Source organism: Populus alba, chromosome 3 (assembly GCF_005239225.2).
Source record: "Populus alba chromosome 3, ASM523922v2, whole genome shotgun sequence".
NCBI lineage: Eukaryota > Viridiplantae > Streptophyta > Magnoliopsida > Malpighiales > Salicaceae > Populus > Populus alba.
The window spans coordinates 9,946,988-9,964,011 of NC_133286.1; positions in this window are offsets into that span (position 1 = coordinate 9,946,988).

Consider the following 17,024-nt stretch of genomic DNA (forward strand, 5'->3'; position numbering starts at 1 on the left):
AATTACTTTTTAATCCTTATTAAAGCGGTTAAATGTACATATCCTTATTTTTTATAAAGATTATACTTTAGAGAGCAGCATTTGTACTCCAATTTATATTTTTAATTTCAAGATTTATCCTTATTTTATCTTGACTCCTTTCGCTGTTTCAAGTTTTTTATATATATATATATATATATATAATATATATATGCTTTTATTATCTAATTTATTAATTTTTTTCATATTAATCAAGAAATTATTATCGACATTTATTACTTTTAATTTGAGTTCAACTTTCATTTATGTTGTGATTATGAGGTATCGTTAATTCATGATCCAACAAAAACAAAACAACCTTTACATATAATAAATTATACATATCTTTTTTACGAATATTTTTATTTTTTGCATTTTTAATCTTGAATGATTTAATACGGTATAGCTATTTAATTCAATTTCTATTCTTTTACAGATGAACTTCATTTAGATATGTCATTTATATTGTCTTTGTGTGTGTGTGGTGTATAATTGATTAATAAAATATACATGTTTTCTAAGAAAATCGGAGAAATTTCTCCAAGTAAAAAAAATTGCAAATGATCTCAAGGTTTTGAAATTATAGCTTGATCTAACAGATTTTGCTATGAAAAATCAAAATAAAATTGATGCTTTTAAAAAATAATAAACTGCCCAATAAAAGAATAAAATTGTAATGAGCCGAGACAATGCAAAGTTTTGTATTTAGTACTCTAAGAATATACATACACGAGATGTTAATTTATAATTTTAAAGTGATTTTCACTAATTTAATTATTTATAAGATTTTTTATTTTTTTTAATGATATCAACTTTTTTTTCAAATATATTAAATTCAAAGCCGTAATAATTAAGATATTCCATAATTATAATTACTTGACTTGGGGTTCAATCCAAGGTATGGTTTGTTCATGTTAACCATTTATTTTTTTCTGTTTACTAAAACATTGATTTAGAGTGACTTCAAGAAAAAAAAAATCTAGAAACAATAAAAAACCAATTCAGAATGAAATGTAACCTTGTCATATCCAAGTTGATGGTTTATTAAATTGAGTTGTCATCTTTACAGCCTATTTGAAACCAAATTATATATTAGAATTCAATTCAATTCCATATATAATTTGACTTCAATTGATAACCTAGTATAATTTATATATTTAAAAATAAATAAAATATTAAACCACATAATTACATTCAATTATATTATAGGAATATATATATATATATATATATATATATATATATATGAATTGAATTACCAATTTTGATTATTTTTTAACCATCGACATATGCACCTCTTCTCTACCTATTGTTCCAAAAAAATGTGCACCCACTTGGCTTCATCCCCTTCATTTACTGCAGAAGAAATGACAGAAAATATAGTTTTTTTCTTTGTTTTTATTTACCACCCATTTGCTCTCTCGTTCCACAAACCAATACTGCTATTTTAAAATAGAGATGATTATTTTTTATTTAATTTGGTTTTTATAAAATAAAATAATCAAATCGAAAATTATTTAAAAAAAAATTGAAATTGAACCTAAAACCGGTCTGAACCGGCTGGTTTCAGTTTAGCTCTGTTTTTTTCCTGTTTTTTTTTTCAATTTAGGTTTGATTCGGTTTGGTTTTTTTGGTTTTTATACTTATAAAATTAAAAACCGAACTGATCAGTTTTTTCAAAATTTTAATCGATTTAATTAGTTTTTTTTATAGTTTGATTTTTTCAATTAATTTTTTTCAGTTTTATCAAGTTAATCAATTTTTTAATTTTTTTTCTCATCCCAGATTTAAATTTAAAGCAGAGTCAATCAAGCAAACGAGGCAATCCCTTTTCCCATTACCAGCACACCAGCCCAAGCCACTGCCGATCCACACAGCCTTAGCCCTCTCTTCCTGAAGAAACCAACACGCAGCCTTGCCACCACCAACCCATACAACTAATTATGACTCAAACTTATACTTGAGGTCTTCGCCAGCGGTTGAAGGGACTTGTTCCCTTCCTCTGCATCCTGGGTTCAAACCTTACCGTGCACGCCTGTCACTCTCGCGGTGCCTTACATGCTCACTGGGCTTGCAGGATGTTCAGTGAGCCGTGGGATTAGTCGTGCTGCGCGCAAGCTAGCCCGGACACCCACGTAAATAAAAAAAAAAATTATGACTCAAACTATCCAGACGCCATGAAGACCTTTCATCGTTGAATTATCCACAAAAAGCAACAGTTCCCAGCTAGATCCAAGTCTCCACTGCCCTAACACATCTCCCTCGTACCAAAGCCAATAAAACCAGTTGCCGGATTTTACCAAATCAAACCCACCAATCACACCTCGTGCTCGCATACAATCAGAGCTTACAAAAAAGAAGACTGGATTGATGATAATCATGTTGCTTATAATAATGAGGAGAAGCAAGAAGGAAGATTGTTAAACAGATGAAGATATAAGCCCAGTTGAGTTTCTCACCAGACTTGGCATTTCTCATAAACAATTTGCTCTCTTTCTCAGGGAAAGATCCATGCATATATGGGCGAGTGTGTTAAATAATATTTATGTTGTTCTTATTTATTAAGGGTAGAATACTTTCAGTTTAACCTATATATACTTTATTTGTAATTAGGTTAAGACTATGCATTCATAATATATAATTTATTCAGAATTCTAGCCTCCTTTTTGTGTTTGATCTCAATTAGTTTAACATGGTATCAGAGCTGGTTTTATGGAACGAAGCTTAATCCCAAATACAGCTTCGCGGATCCAACTTCCGCTTCTGGAAAATTTTTTTTGGAGTGATATTTTGTCTTCCGCTTCTGCAAAATTAGGTATTTCGACAGTCTCTGCAATTATTTTGGTATTTCGACAGTTTCTGCAATTATTTTGGTATTTCATCTTCCCTTCAGCTTCTGCAATTTGGTATCTGCAATTGAATTCGTACTCTTTGTTTTGTGTTTTGGGAGTAATCGTATAATTTCGAGAAGATATTTGTTTAGTTTCTGCAATTGAGTATTTTGTCTTCCGCTGCTTTTGCATTCTGGTTATTTGTGATTGTTGATTATGGCTACTGAAAGAGATGATTCGCTTCAGTCTGTGAGTGTGAGGTTGGATGGGAAGAACTATTCATATTGGAGTTATGTAATGAGAAATTTCCTTAAGGGTAAGAAGATGTGGGGGTATGTTAGTGGAACTTATGTGATACCTAAGAATATTGAGGAGGGGGATGCTGGTTTGATAGATACATGGGAAGCAAATAATGCAAAGATCATTACTTGGATCAACAATTCTGTTGAGCATTCAATAGGTACGCAGTTGGCGAAATATGAGACAACAAAAGAGGTTTGGGATCATCTGCAAAGGTTATTCACACAATCAAATTTTGCAAAACAGTATCAATTAGAGAATGACATACGAGCTCTTTATCAGAAGAATATAAGTATTCAAGAGTTTTATTCTGCTATGACAGATCTTTGGGATCAATTGGCTCTTACTGAATCGACAGAATTAAAGGCATGTGGTGCCTATATTGAGCGTAGAGAGCAGCAAAGATTGGTACAGTTTTTAACAGCACTTCGCAGTGATTTCGAAGGACTTAGAGGTTCAATTCTGCATCGTTCTCCACTGCCTTCTGTTGACTCTGTTGTCATTGGCTGAAGAAATACGTTTTCAGTCTTATTCTGAAAAAGGAATTCTTTCTGCTTCAAATCCTTCAGTACTAGCAGTACCTTCTAGGTCATTCTCTAATCATCAGAATAAGTCTCACACAAGGGTTGGCTTCGATGAGTGCAGCTTCTGTAAGCAGAAAGGTCATTGGAAGGCTCAGTGTCCTAAGTTGAGACATCAGAATCAAGCTTGGAAGCCTGGAAATCAGTCACAATCTAATGCTCATAGACCACCTCAGGGTTATAAACCACAACACCACAATACTGCAGCAGTAGCTTCCTCGAGTTCTATTACCGATCCTAATATTTTGGCTGAGCAATTTCAGAAGTTTCTCTCCTTGCAGCCACAAGCAATGTCCGCTTCTTCTTCCATAGGTCAGTTGCCTCATAGTTCCTTAGGTATGTCACATTCTGAATGGGTCTTGGATTCTGGTGCTTCTCATCATATGTCTCCAGATTCCTCATCTTTTACCTCTGTATCCCCTTTATCCTCCATTCCTGTTATGACTGCTGATGGCACTCAAATGCCCTTAGCAGGTGTTGGTTCTGTTGTCACACCTCACATGTCTCTCCCTAATGTTTATCTTATTCCACAACTCAAATTGAATCTTGCGTCTGTTGGTCAAATATGTGATTCTGGTGATTATTTAGTCATGTTTTCTGGTTCCTTTTGTTGTATACAGGATCTGCAGTCTTAGAAGCTGATTGGGACAGGCCGTAGGGAGAATGGACTATATATTTTGGATGAGTTAAAAGTGACAGTTGCTGCTGCTGCCGCTGCTACTACTACAGTTGATTTGTCTTCCTTTCGTTTGAGTATTTCATCTTCTAGTTTTTATTTATGGCATTCCCGTCTAGGTCATGTTTCGTCTTCTCGTTTGAGATTTTTGGCATCCACAGGAGCTTTAGGAAATTTGAAAACTTGTGACATTTCTGATTGTAGTGGATGTAAATTGGCAAAATTTTCCGCCTTACCTTTTAATCGAAGTATTTTTGTTTCTTCTTCACCATTTGATTTGATTCATTCTGATGTATGGGGACCTTCTCCTGTTGCCACAAAAGGAGGGTCTCGATATTATGTCTCTTTTATTGATGATCATACTCGTTATTATTGGGTTTATTTAATGAAACATCGTTCTGAATTCTTTGAGATATATGCAGCTTTTCGAGCTCTTATCAAAACTCAATATTCTATTGTGATCAAATGCTTTAGGTGTGATTTAGGTGGGGAATACACTTCTAATAAATTTTGCCAATTGCTTGCCCTAGATGGAACCATCCACCAAACTTCATGTACAGATACTCCTGAGCAAAATGGTGTTGCTGAAAGAAAACATAGGCACATTGTCAAAACTGCTCGTTCTCTCTTGTTGTCTGCTTTTGTTCCTAGTGAGTTTTGGGGAGAAGCTGTTCTTACTGTTGTAAGCTTGATTAATACAATTCCATCTTCTCATAGTTCGGGTCTATCTCCTTTTGAAAAGTTATATGGGTATGTCCCTGATTATTCCTCATTTAGAGTCTTTGGTTGTACTTGTTTCGTTCTTCGTCCTCATGTAGAACGAAGTAAGTTATCCTCTCGATCCGCTATTTGTGTCTTTTTGGGCTATGGTGAAGGTAAAAAGGGTTATCGTTGTTTTGATCCAATCACTCAGAAACTTTATGTGTCTCGTCATGTTGTCTTCCTTGAGCATATACCTTTCTTTTCTATTCCATCCACTACTCATAACCTGACTAAATCTGATCTTATTAGTATAGATCCATTTTCTGAGGATTCTGGTAATGATAGCTCTCCCCATGTTCGATCAATTTGTACTCATAACTCTGCAGGTACTGGTACTTTACTCTCTGGCACACCTGAAGCTCCATTCTCATCTACAGCCCCTCAAGCTTCATCTGAGATTGTGGATCCACCTCCACGTCAGTCCATCCGTATTCGTAAGTCTACAAAACTACCAGATTTTGCTTATTCTTGTTATTCTTCATCATTTACTTCCTTTTTAGCCTCTATTCATTGTCTTGTTGAGCCCTCTTCCTATAAAGAGGCAATTCTTGATCCGCTTTGGCAGCAAGCTATGGATGAGGAACTTTCTGCATTGCATAAGACAGATACTTGGGATCTGGTTCCTCTACCTCCTGGTAAGAGTGTTGTTGGTTGTCGTTGGGTGTATAAGATCAAGACTAATTCTGATGGGTCTATTGAGCGATATAAAGCTAGGTTGGTTGCCAAAGGATACTCTCAACAGTATGGTATGGACTATGAGGAGACATTTGCTCCGGTTGCAAAAATGACTACTATTCGTACTCTTATTGTCGTAGCTTCGATTCGCCAATGGCATATTTCTCAACTTGATGTTAAAAATGCCTTCTTGAATGGAGATCTTCAAGAAGAAGTTTATATGGCACCCCCTCCTGGTATTTCACATGACTCTGGATATGTTTGTAAGCTTAAGAAAGCATTATATGGTCTCAAACAAGCACCCCGTGCTTGGTTTGAGAAATTCTCTATTGTGATCTCGTCACTTGGCTTTGTTTCTAGCAGTCATGATTCTGCTCTTTTTATTAAGTGCACTGATGCAGGTCGTATCATTCTGTCTTTATATGTTGATGACATGATTATTACTGGTGATGACATTGATGGTATTTCAGTTTTGAAGACAGAGTTGGCTAGACGATTTGAGATGAAGGATTTGGTTATCTTCGATATTTCCTGGGTATTGAGGTAGCATACTCACCTAGAGGTTACCTTCTTTCTCAGTCGAAATATGTTGTAGATATTCTTGAGCGGGCTAGACTTACTGATAACAAGACTGTGGATACTCCTATTGAGGTTAACGCAAGGTACTCTTCTTCTGATGGTTTACCTTTGATAGATCCTACTTTATACCGCACTATTGTTGGGAGTTTGGTATATCTCACCATTACTCGTCCAGATATTGCATATGTTGTTCATGTTGTTAGTCAGTTTGTTGCTTCTCCTACTACTGTTCATTGGGCAGCTGTTCTTCGTATTTTGCGATATCTTCGGGGTACAGTTTTTCAAAGTCTTTTACTTTCATCCACCTCTTCCTTGGAGTTACGTGCATACTCTGATGCTGATCATGGTAGTGATCCCACAGATCGCAAGTCTGTTACCGGGTTTTGTATCTTTTTAGGTGATTCTCTTATTTCTTGGAAGAGTAAGAAACAATCTATTGTTTCTCAATCATCCACCGAAGCAGAATATCGTGCCATGGCATCTACTACCAAAGAGATTATTTGGTTACGTTGGTTACTTGCTGATATGAGAGTTTCCTTTTCCCATCCTACTCCTATGTATTGTGACAACCAGAGTTCTATTTAGATTGCTCACAACTCGGTTTTTCATGAGCGGACTAAGCACATTGAAATCGATTGTCATCTTACTCGTCATCATCTCAAGCATGGAACCATTACTTTGCCCTTTGTTCCTTCTTCATTGCAGATTGCAGATTTCTTTACCAAGGCGCATTTCATATCTCATTTTCGTTTTCTAGTTGGCAAACTCTCGATGCTTGTAGCTGCCGCATCGTGAGTTTGAGGGGAGATGTTAAATAATATTTATGTTGTCTTATTTATTAAGGGTAGAATAGTACTTTCAGTTTAACCTATATATACTTTATTTGTAATTAGGTTAAGACTATGCATTCATAATATACAGTTTATTCAGAATTCTAGCCTCCTTTTTGTGTTTGATCTCAATTAGTTTAACAGGGTCTTTGTTTCCTGCTTATATGTTATCTGGAAGAACCTTCTGCAATTTTCAACGGATCTCCTGAGAGTCCCCTTTAAACAATGATCATAGTACTTTATGATGATTATTATTATTATTATTATTATTATTATTATTATTTATAATTTATATAGTTATTTTTTTTATACTTTAATCCCAATCTTATCAAATTATTTATTATTTCAACATTTCTTATACTTAAAAAAAAAAAAACATCGTTTAATCGTGTCCTTTACATAACCTAAAAGTCAAAAGACTTCCCACGTAACCATATAATTCTCTATTTCAAGATGATAAGTGCATTGCACTTCTAAGCACAACATGTTATGTACTCTTAACTGCTTATATGTTATTTGGAAGAATCTTCTCCTTGTTTCAATGATCTTCTGAGAGTCCCCTTTAAACAATGTTATTAATTATAATAGTGCTTTACAGAACCTAAAAAGTCAAAAGACTTGCCAAGTAACAATATAATTCCCTTTGTTTGGGAGTTTAGTTATAATTATTTTAAAAAAAAAATTTATTTTAAAATATGTATTAATGATGTTTTTTTTTATTTTTTTTAAAAATTATTTTTAATATCAACACATTAAAATAATTTAAAAATATATTAATTTGAAGTTAATAAAAAAAATTAATTTTTTTAAAAGCACTTTTAAAACGCAGAAATAAACAGACATGACAAATACAATCAGAACATATTTTATACTATTAACTCCTTTAATAAATGTGTTTTTTTTATATTTTATAGAAGTTTAGAGGAAAGCAAAAAAAAAAAAAAAGAATTGAAACTCTAAATGTATAATATATATATATGCACTTCTTGCTTGAATTAAATTTATTTATTTATTTATTTTATTTTTTTTTGCAATGTTAAGAACTAAAGAAGCAAATTTTTTACTTACATACAATGACCATTTATAGAGGTAGGGGTTTACTATGTTGATTTGGTCCATTATTTCTTAGTCTAATTAAATTTCTACTGTGAAGGGTGTTGTTATTATTTGATTTAGTCTTACCATGTTTCTAGGAGTTGTTAAACGTGGGCTGCACATTTCTTGTTAATTCTGTTATGTAAGGCTATTATATAGCCAACGTCATTCAATGACAATAATACAATTCAGTCTTCTCTTTCATACATTTCCTAATAAGGCACTTTATGGGCTTAAGCAAGCACTACGGGCTTAGTACAGTCGAATAGAAGCATATTTCATGAAAGAAGGTTTTGAAAAGTGTGACTATGAGCATACTTTGTTCACCAAGACAGGGAAAGAAGGTAACATTCTGATTATCAGTTTGTATGTTGATGATGATCTGATTTTATATTGGCAATGATGAATTAATGATCTCAGAATTTAAAAATTCCATGAAGCATGAGTTTGACATGACTGATCTTGGTAAAATGAGGTATTTTCTGGGTCTTGAAGTATTGTAGAAATCTATTAGTGTGTTTATTAATCAGAAAAAGTATGCGTCAGAGATGTTGCAACGGTTTGGAATGGATAGAAGCAATTTAGTTCATAATCCTATTGTTTCAGGTTGTAAGCTCGTGAAGGATGAATGTGGAGTTAAAGTAGATAAGACTCACTTTAAACAAATGGTGGGTAGTCTCATGTATCTCACTGCTACACGACCAGACATGATATTCATAGTCAGTCCTATAAGTAGATATATGGAGAGCCCAACTGAGTTTCATTTGCAGGTGGCAAAAAGAGTGTTGAGATATTTGAAAGGAACACTTGATTTTGGAATTTTTTATAAGAAAGGAGGAAATAATGATCTTGTTGCCTACACAGATAGTGATTATGCTGGAGATTTGAAAGATAGGAAAAGCACTTCAGGCTATGTATTTTTATTAAGTTCAGGAACAATATCTTGGTTATCAAAGAAACAACCAGTAATAAGTCTATCTACCACTGAGGCTGAATTTATTGCTGCAGCTTCGTGTGCTTGCCAAACAGTATGGTTGAAAAGAGTTCTAGAAAAGCTGGGACTGAATCAAGACAAAACAACTATTATTCATTGTGATAGTGGTTCCACAATTAAGCTTTAGAAAAATCTAGTAATGCATGGTCATAGTAAGCATATCAATGTGCGTTTTCATTTTCTTCAGGAGCTTACTAAGGCTGGTACTGTGGAATTAATTTACTGCAACACACAAGATCAAATAGCTGATATAATGACAAAGCCACTCAAGCTAAATGCTTTTTTGAAGCTGTAAGCATTATTAGGAGTTTGTTCTGAAAATGATATAAACTGATGCTTATAGCATTCAGTTTAAGGGAGGCAATGTTGATTTGGTCCATTATTACTTAGTCTAAATAAATCCCTACTGTGAAGGGTGCTGTTATTATTTGATTTAGTCTTACCATGTTTTTAGGAGTTGTTAAACGTGGGCTGCACATTTCTTGTTAATTATGTTATGTAAGGCTATTATATAGCCAACGTCATTCAATGATAATAATACAATTCAATCTTCTCTTTCATACATTTCCTAATAGTTATCACATTAAAGCAACGCATGGGTCGGAAATGAAAATCTACAGGCACAACACATTCTATCCAATTCACCACATGAGTTTTTTTCCTAGCACAATTACAAGGACAAAACCAAGTGATTTTGCTAACACTTTCAAATACAATGAGTACATTAAAAGTGATGCAAAATATGATATAAAAGAACAAGAAAACGAGAATACCCTCAGGAATAAGGGATTATTTTGGACCGGGTTTTTAAAATTTGAATTTTTTTATTTAAAATATATATATTTTTGTTTTTAGATTGTTTTAATATATGAATATCAAAAAATAATTTTCTTAAAAAAAAAAAAACTTCATTTTAATGTATTTATAAGCAAAAAGTACTTTTGAATCATTCCTGCTACCACAATTTCAAATATGCCCTAAATAAAAAGCCACTCACCATCTACGGCGCATGGTGACAAAACTCTAGATGGTTGTGTCTTCTTTGGATGGGGATTAGCTCCTCCTTCCAACCCTTTTTTATAATGGTGGTGTGTCTTACTATTTCTTGAGGAGTGAGATCAACTTATAGCTCTGGTTTCTCTCTTTCTTCTTTCTTTTTAATTTGGTTATTTGTACTATGTTAAATGGCTTGAAGGTGGCTTCATTGACGGTGAGTGAGGGTTATATTTTGCACCAAAGGGTTGGAGGGGCTACCTTTTAGTTTTGGGAGACTTATTTAGTTAATGGCTAGTTCATGGATTACAAAATGGGACGGTTTGGGGCTGTTATCAGGGCTACCATTATTGTTGCCTTATGGCGTAGAGGAGATGTCGAAGAAAGAATCTAGAGGATTGGTGTTTGTTTGAATAAGAGAGATTGATGATATTAGTGGGAATTGAATAAGTGGTTTCCTTTTTATCTATTTTTTTTTTCATTTAAGTCCTTTATTTTTCTCCAACTTCCCACTTAAACCATAATTCTTTCAATTCTCCACCAACTCAGGCAAATGTTTGATGAAAAATGCAACTATTTATTTATATAATAGAAGGCATTGGGTTTTATTTGTTACCTCGCGCCATTATTCATGCTCGTATAGAGCATTTTGGCCCTTGATTAATATCAACAAAGATTAATATTAAGGCACATGAGTTTCTATTGTTGATGTACAATTATTGGTATTATAGATTTGCACAATTCTATATTTTCTCTCTTTTTTTCCTTATAATGTGTTTTTGACAAACACGCTAAGGGTTTTTTTAGGATAAAAAAAGTGTTGCTATTTGCCTCGGACTTGGTTTTGCAAAGGATATCTTGGCTTTTTATTTTCTAATAAATTAAAACTTGAGGGACTATAATTGATAATGAGGGAAAACCACATCCCTCAAGGGAATAAAAAAAATAGCCTAATTTAGTGGAGAGGAGAGATAGAAAAGAGAAGTAAAGAAAGAAATGGAAAATTGGTCGTACACGCCATTAAAAAAAAAAAAAGCAGTCATCACAAAGAGTCTTAAAAAGAATCCATGTTGTGATGCTTTCAATGATATTAATGGAGACCGTATTTGGATGTCATATGACGTTGCATGTACTATTATATTGTGGTGGGTCCTCTCACACGTTGGCACGTGCTTTTCTACTTGCCACCTGAGCTAAGTCATTTTCTTTTAATTTCATTCTTAATTATCTAATGACTTTTTAATTTAGGCTTAGATTTCATCAACTCAAGCCCAATGAAAGCCAATTGGCAAGTTTTTATTTTTTGTGATCACGCCAATGACACGAATTGCAAATTTGATATTTAACTCGAGTTGACTAAGGGTTATCCAATATATCACTACCTTAATATTAAAACAAGAAAAGATGCCATCCTTTTTTTTTTTTTTTTTAAGTTGACCTATATTTTTATAAGTTGTTTAGGTTGCTTTTGACGCTGTCAAATCAACTTGGTAACATCGTAGCACCTCTCACATAATGAATTTGAAGCATGGACTAGGCAAGCAATCAAGTCGAGAGGTTTTTTAGATTGACCTGTATGGTCGGATTTAATGATATTTTCAAAGAGTTCCCTACAACATGTCTAGATATTTTACGTTCAAGAAAACATTGTTGCTTAGATTTTTTTTAAAATAGTTTGGGTAACATTGTCTTTGTCGCACCTAACATCACGGCGGCCCACAAAATAATTATCTTGAATTATGGAAAAAGAATAGATTTTTGGCATCCGGTTTTTTTAAGAAAAAAAAATATCTAAAGAGTCGCCACCTAGTATTATGGTCACTAGAAACCTTAACTGGTCAACAGAGATTCTATGGTTCGGGATTGGTTACGTAAAAGGAAAGATATTATCACCCCTTAAACGTTCTGCCTAAGGCAAACTACATTGTTGGTTTTGTCTTCAATTGCTAAATATTTATTCGCTTATGCTATGATGATTTGTTTATAATATTCCTGACTCTGGTGCCAATGAATATTTGAGCTCGAATAATTCCAACTCTGACGTTGGTAACTATTATGTAGCTATAAAATAAATTTAGATCAATATTTTTATTCTTTACTCTAGCACCAGTGAACAAATAAAAAAAAATTATTTTTATGCATGCACGTATTTTTTTTATTTTTCTAGCTAAATAAAATAAAAATACAATGAATAAAAATAATATAAATTTAAACCGGTATTTTTATTCCTGACTCTGGCGTTAGTGAATAAACCGATAAATTTACATTATTTTTATTCATGCATACACATTTATTATTATTATTATTATTATTATTTTCTACCTTTTTTATTTTTCTGTTTTTTTTTTTTAATTTTTTTTTCGGGCTGGGCCCAGCTCAGCCCAGCCCTGTCACTGGCCCAAGCCAGTGACTCGGCTGGGCAAGGGCACGCACAACGCGTGCGAGCTCAGCGAAGGGATAATTAAATCTACAGCAACAATGTCCAATGAATTAAATTGTAGAATGGGAAAGGATGAACTTACCTGGTCTGCTGTGCTTGACAACGAAGACGAAGCTGCTGGTGATCAGTGCACTGGTTAGGCAACGCCTCGTTCCTTCCTTCTGCCTTCTTTTGCTTTTTTCTCCTGGTTCTGGAAACGCCGAGGGCAGTAGCAACGGTCTCGGTGACTTTCCTCTGCCTGTGTTCTTTTTTTTTTTTTTTTCTGTGTGTCTCCTGGGTTTCCCAGTCCAGTGCGCTTCCTTCTGTTCGTTCTCCCTATTTCGTTACCTACCTCTCCGTTTTTGTCTCCGGTTCTCGGCCCCTGTTCCCTCTGGTTTCGGTCGCTGTTTCGTCCTCCTATGGTTTTTTCTTTGAGATCGTGTTTGGGAAGAAAGCTTTTGGTATGTGCTTTCCAATTGGGGTTCTGTTTCTTCCCCGTCCTTTTCATTTGGGTTTTTCCTCCCTGTTTCCAGTATTCTCACCTGGTTCACTTTTTCCCCTAGTTTTTCTTCCTCCCCTTAGCCCCTCGGTTCTGTCATCCCTGCTCCAGTTTTTCTGCCCCCCCTATGCATGGACTATCTCTGGCTTTTATAGCCAGAGAAGAATGCCGTTTCTTCAAGCCATAAATTGTGTTAATTGCAGGTGTAATGGTGGCGGCCGGCAACTGAAGCGTTGAAGAAGATGAACAGTGCTGTGTTTAATGGCCATTTGCATTTTGGTCCTTGAAGTTCTGAAATCATGCAATCAAGCCCCTCGATAAAATTTAAATTTGGACCCCTTTATTTTGGCAATTTTCCAATGTAGTCCTTGGATTTTAATTTCGAAATTTGGACCCCAACCTTAATAGTTCTTCAATTAAGCCCCTGAATAAGTTAATTTAATTAAATCTAATTCCAATTAAGTCTAAAACTTATTAATTCTTCAGTTAAGCTCTTAATTTGATTAATTTAATTAATTCCAAGCTCAATTAAGTCTCAACTTATCAATTCTCTAATTAAGCCCTTGACTTGATTAATTAAATTAATTCCAAGTTTAATTAAGATTAATTCCAAAGTTTAATTAAACCCAAAACTTCTAATCATGTTGCCCCTAACCCAAATTTTAATTTATTCTTCATTTATTTCATTTTACTTGTTTTTCATTATTATTTTTTATCATCATTTTTTTCTTTTCAGTAAATAAAATAATAATAATAATAATTAAAATAAAATGATCAAAAATTAGGTTATGACAGTCTTTATGTTTTTTTTATTTAAGTCATATCGGGTTTTGAATGGGTTTGCTTTGTACGTTACGAGATTATGCTTATTTTATACCAAAAAATGCTCACAAAGACTTTACTTACACCTTAAATATGTACCTGCATCAAAGCGTAAGCAATAACTACCCTTTATAAGTAAAAAAAAAAAAGGGCCAAGGTAGAAGCATGTCGTCTTTTTTTTTTTTTTTTTTTTTTCCGGAAAAAGAAAAGGGTTAACAACACGTTGTCTATTCCATTAACTTAAAAAAGACTTGTGTGCATCGGCCTGGACTTGCAGGCCTGCACGCATGCCCTTTCTTTGTGGGTCAAACACTAGGCTTTGCTTACTAGGCCTACCTACATCGAAGCGTGACAATGACTACCCTTTATAAGTAGAAAAAAAGAGGCCAAGATAGAAGCGCAATGTTTTTTGTTTTTTTTAGTGAAGAAAGGGGCAAATGACACATTGTTCCTCCCATTCAAGGGCGAAGCTAGGATTATATGATAGGGGGGCCAAAATAATATATATTTTTTAATTTAATGTACATGAATTGTAAAAAAAAAAAAAAACTACATGATTTAGTTTTATTCAAAGAAGTAACTACAAACATATGACAATCTTTGTATAAGATAAGAGGTTTAAAACAATACCAAATTGAGTCAAAGCTATGAAGTTAATTTCATCTTCATAATGTATTCAACACTTTAATTTTATTGGTCTTTGTACCTATCAAATATAAACATACAAAATATATAAGAAACATTAGCTAAAGCGATGCATTATTTATGTTTGATAAAACTTTGAAATAAAGTAAAAAAATAATAAAGAATGATTCTTACATATTTATTTTAATTGTGCTCGTCATTCTTTTATAGAGTAGAAATCATCGATTATCATATCACTTATGAATCTTTCAGCAATTTCTTTTTCTATAGAGACAATCAAATAATTTGCAAGAAAATCATCCTTTATCCGATTGCGAAGTCTTGTTTTAACAATCTTCATCACTGAAAAAGCTCGTTCAGTAGTTGCTGTCGAAATAGGAAGAGTTAAAATAAGCCGAATCAACCTGTTAACAAGTGGATAAATTGTTGATTTTTCTGTTTCAACCAATCCTTGACATAATTCAACAATTGATGACATATTCTTTAACTTTGGATGATTGGGTACATGAAGCTCATAATGCTGCAACTGAAATCTCAAATGAGTTTTTTCTTGGTCAGAAAAGTTTTCAGGATAGAACTTGTCAACAAGTAAGCATATATCTTCAACACTGAATAATTTATAGATATTTTTAGGATCTAAAGTTGCGCTCAACTTAAGAAGCTCGATCGTCTGCTCATTGAATCTATTATTTAGCTTTTGCAACTATTGATTAATGATAGCTGTAAATATATCAACTAGATAGTGATGCTCAATTTTATTGATTTTGTTTTACGATGAGATCATCCCACACTAGAAAAACAAGTATCCATATCAGGAACTTCAATGTCTTGATGCTTACAAAATGATGTCACTTTTTCTAAAAGAGTTTCCCAGCCATCATCTCTTAACTTCTGAATTAAAGTCTTTATGGTAGTCACCAAATGCATAGCATTTAAAATGTCTTGAGATTTCTATTGCAAAACTTGGCAAAGCACAACAGTAATTCCCATAACATTCTTCATTATATGGAAGATGAATGCAAAATCAAATGACATTAGCAACTTACATGAAAAAGCCGCATCACCACGTTGAGAATAAGTAGATCCATCTAAAGCGATGTTTTCAAGAACCAAGCACATTGCCTCATACATTTTTATCAAACTGCAAATTGATTTGAAGTGCGAACTTCATCTGCTATCTCTAGTTCATTACAAACCACCTACTTGATTAACTCTACCCATTTCAATCTCACCAATATCAACTAAATGTTCAATTGTAGCTGCTTGAAAAGCCCGTAATTCATCATTACGCTTGCAAGAAGCACTAACAATGTTAATAATAAAAATCAAGTTTTGAAAGAAAGTGTGAACATCAGATATTTCTCTAGCTGCAATAATAAGAGCCAATTGTAATTGATGAGCTAAGTACATAATATGCATAAAGGCAATCATTAATGAATAAAGCTTGCAATCCATTCCACTCTCCACGCATATTACTAGCACTATCATACCCTTGACCCTTAATATTTTGAACATCAAGATTGTGATGAGATAAAACAAAGGAAATCTCTTTCTTAAGAGTTGAAGCAATTATCTTTGACATAAACTATATCCAAAAATCGTTCTCGTATAAATCCACTTTTATCAACAAACCTTATAACAAGGGCCATTTGCTCTTTTCTAGATTCATCTCGAGCTTCATCAACAATTAAGCAAAATCTTGCATCACCAATCTCATGACGAATTGAAGACTGAACATTTCTAGCAAAGACATGCAAAATTTCTTTTTGAATTTGATGCGAGGTGTATTTAGCATTTTGTGGAGCATTATCCAAAACAAGAGCACCTACTTGTTCATTGTATAATGCTAATAGTTCCAACATTTCAAGAAAATTGCCTCGGTTTTTTGATTCTAGACGTTCATCATGTCCTCTAAAAGTGCATGCTTGAAATGTGAGCCAACAAACAATATCTATTGAAGCTTTAATACGCAATCGATTATTTATAATTTCTTGAGTAGTTTGCCTCTTAACTACCTTCTCAATATGACATGACTGATTTTTCAAAATTTCCAAGCACCTGGTAGCAAATCTATGAGCTGAATTCAGACTTTTTCCCATATGAGTTAAAAAAGCACATTGTTCCCCATCATTAACTTTCTTCCAACAATTGAATCCTTTAACAGTAAATGTGTTTGATCCTGGCTTTCCAGATGACTTACTTGAAAATAGATAGCAAGGGAAACAAAATGCAGTATTTTTCTCTGAATATTCAAGTCATGGATAACTTTTGAACCAATGAGACTGAAATCAACGAGGATGTTTTT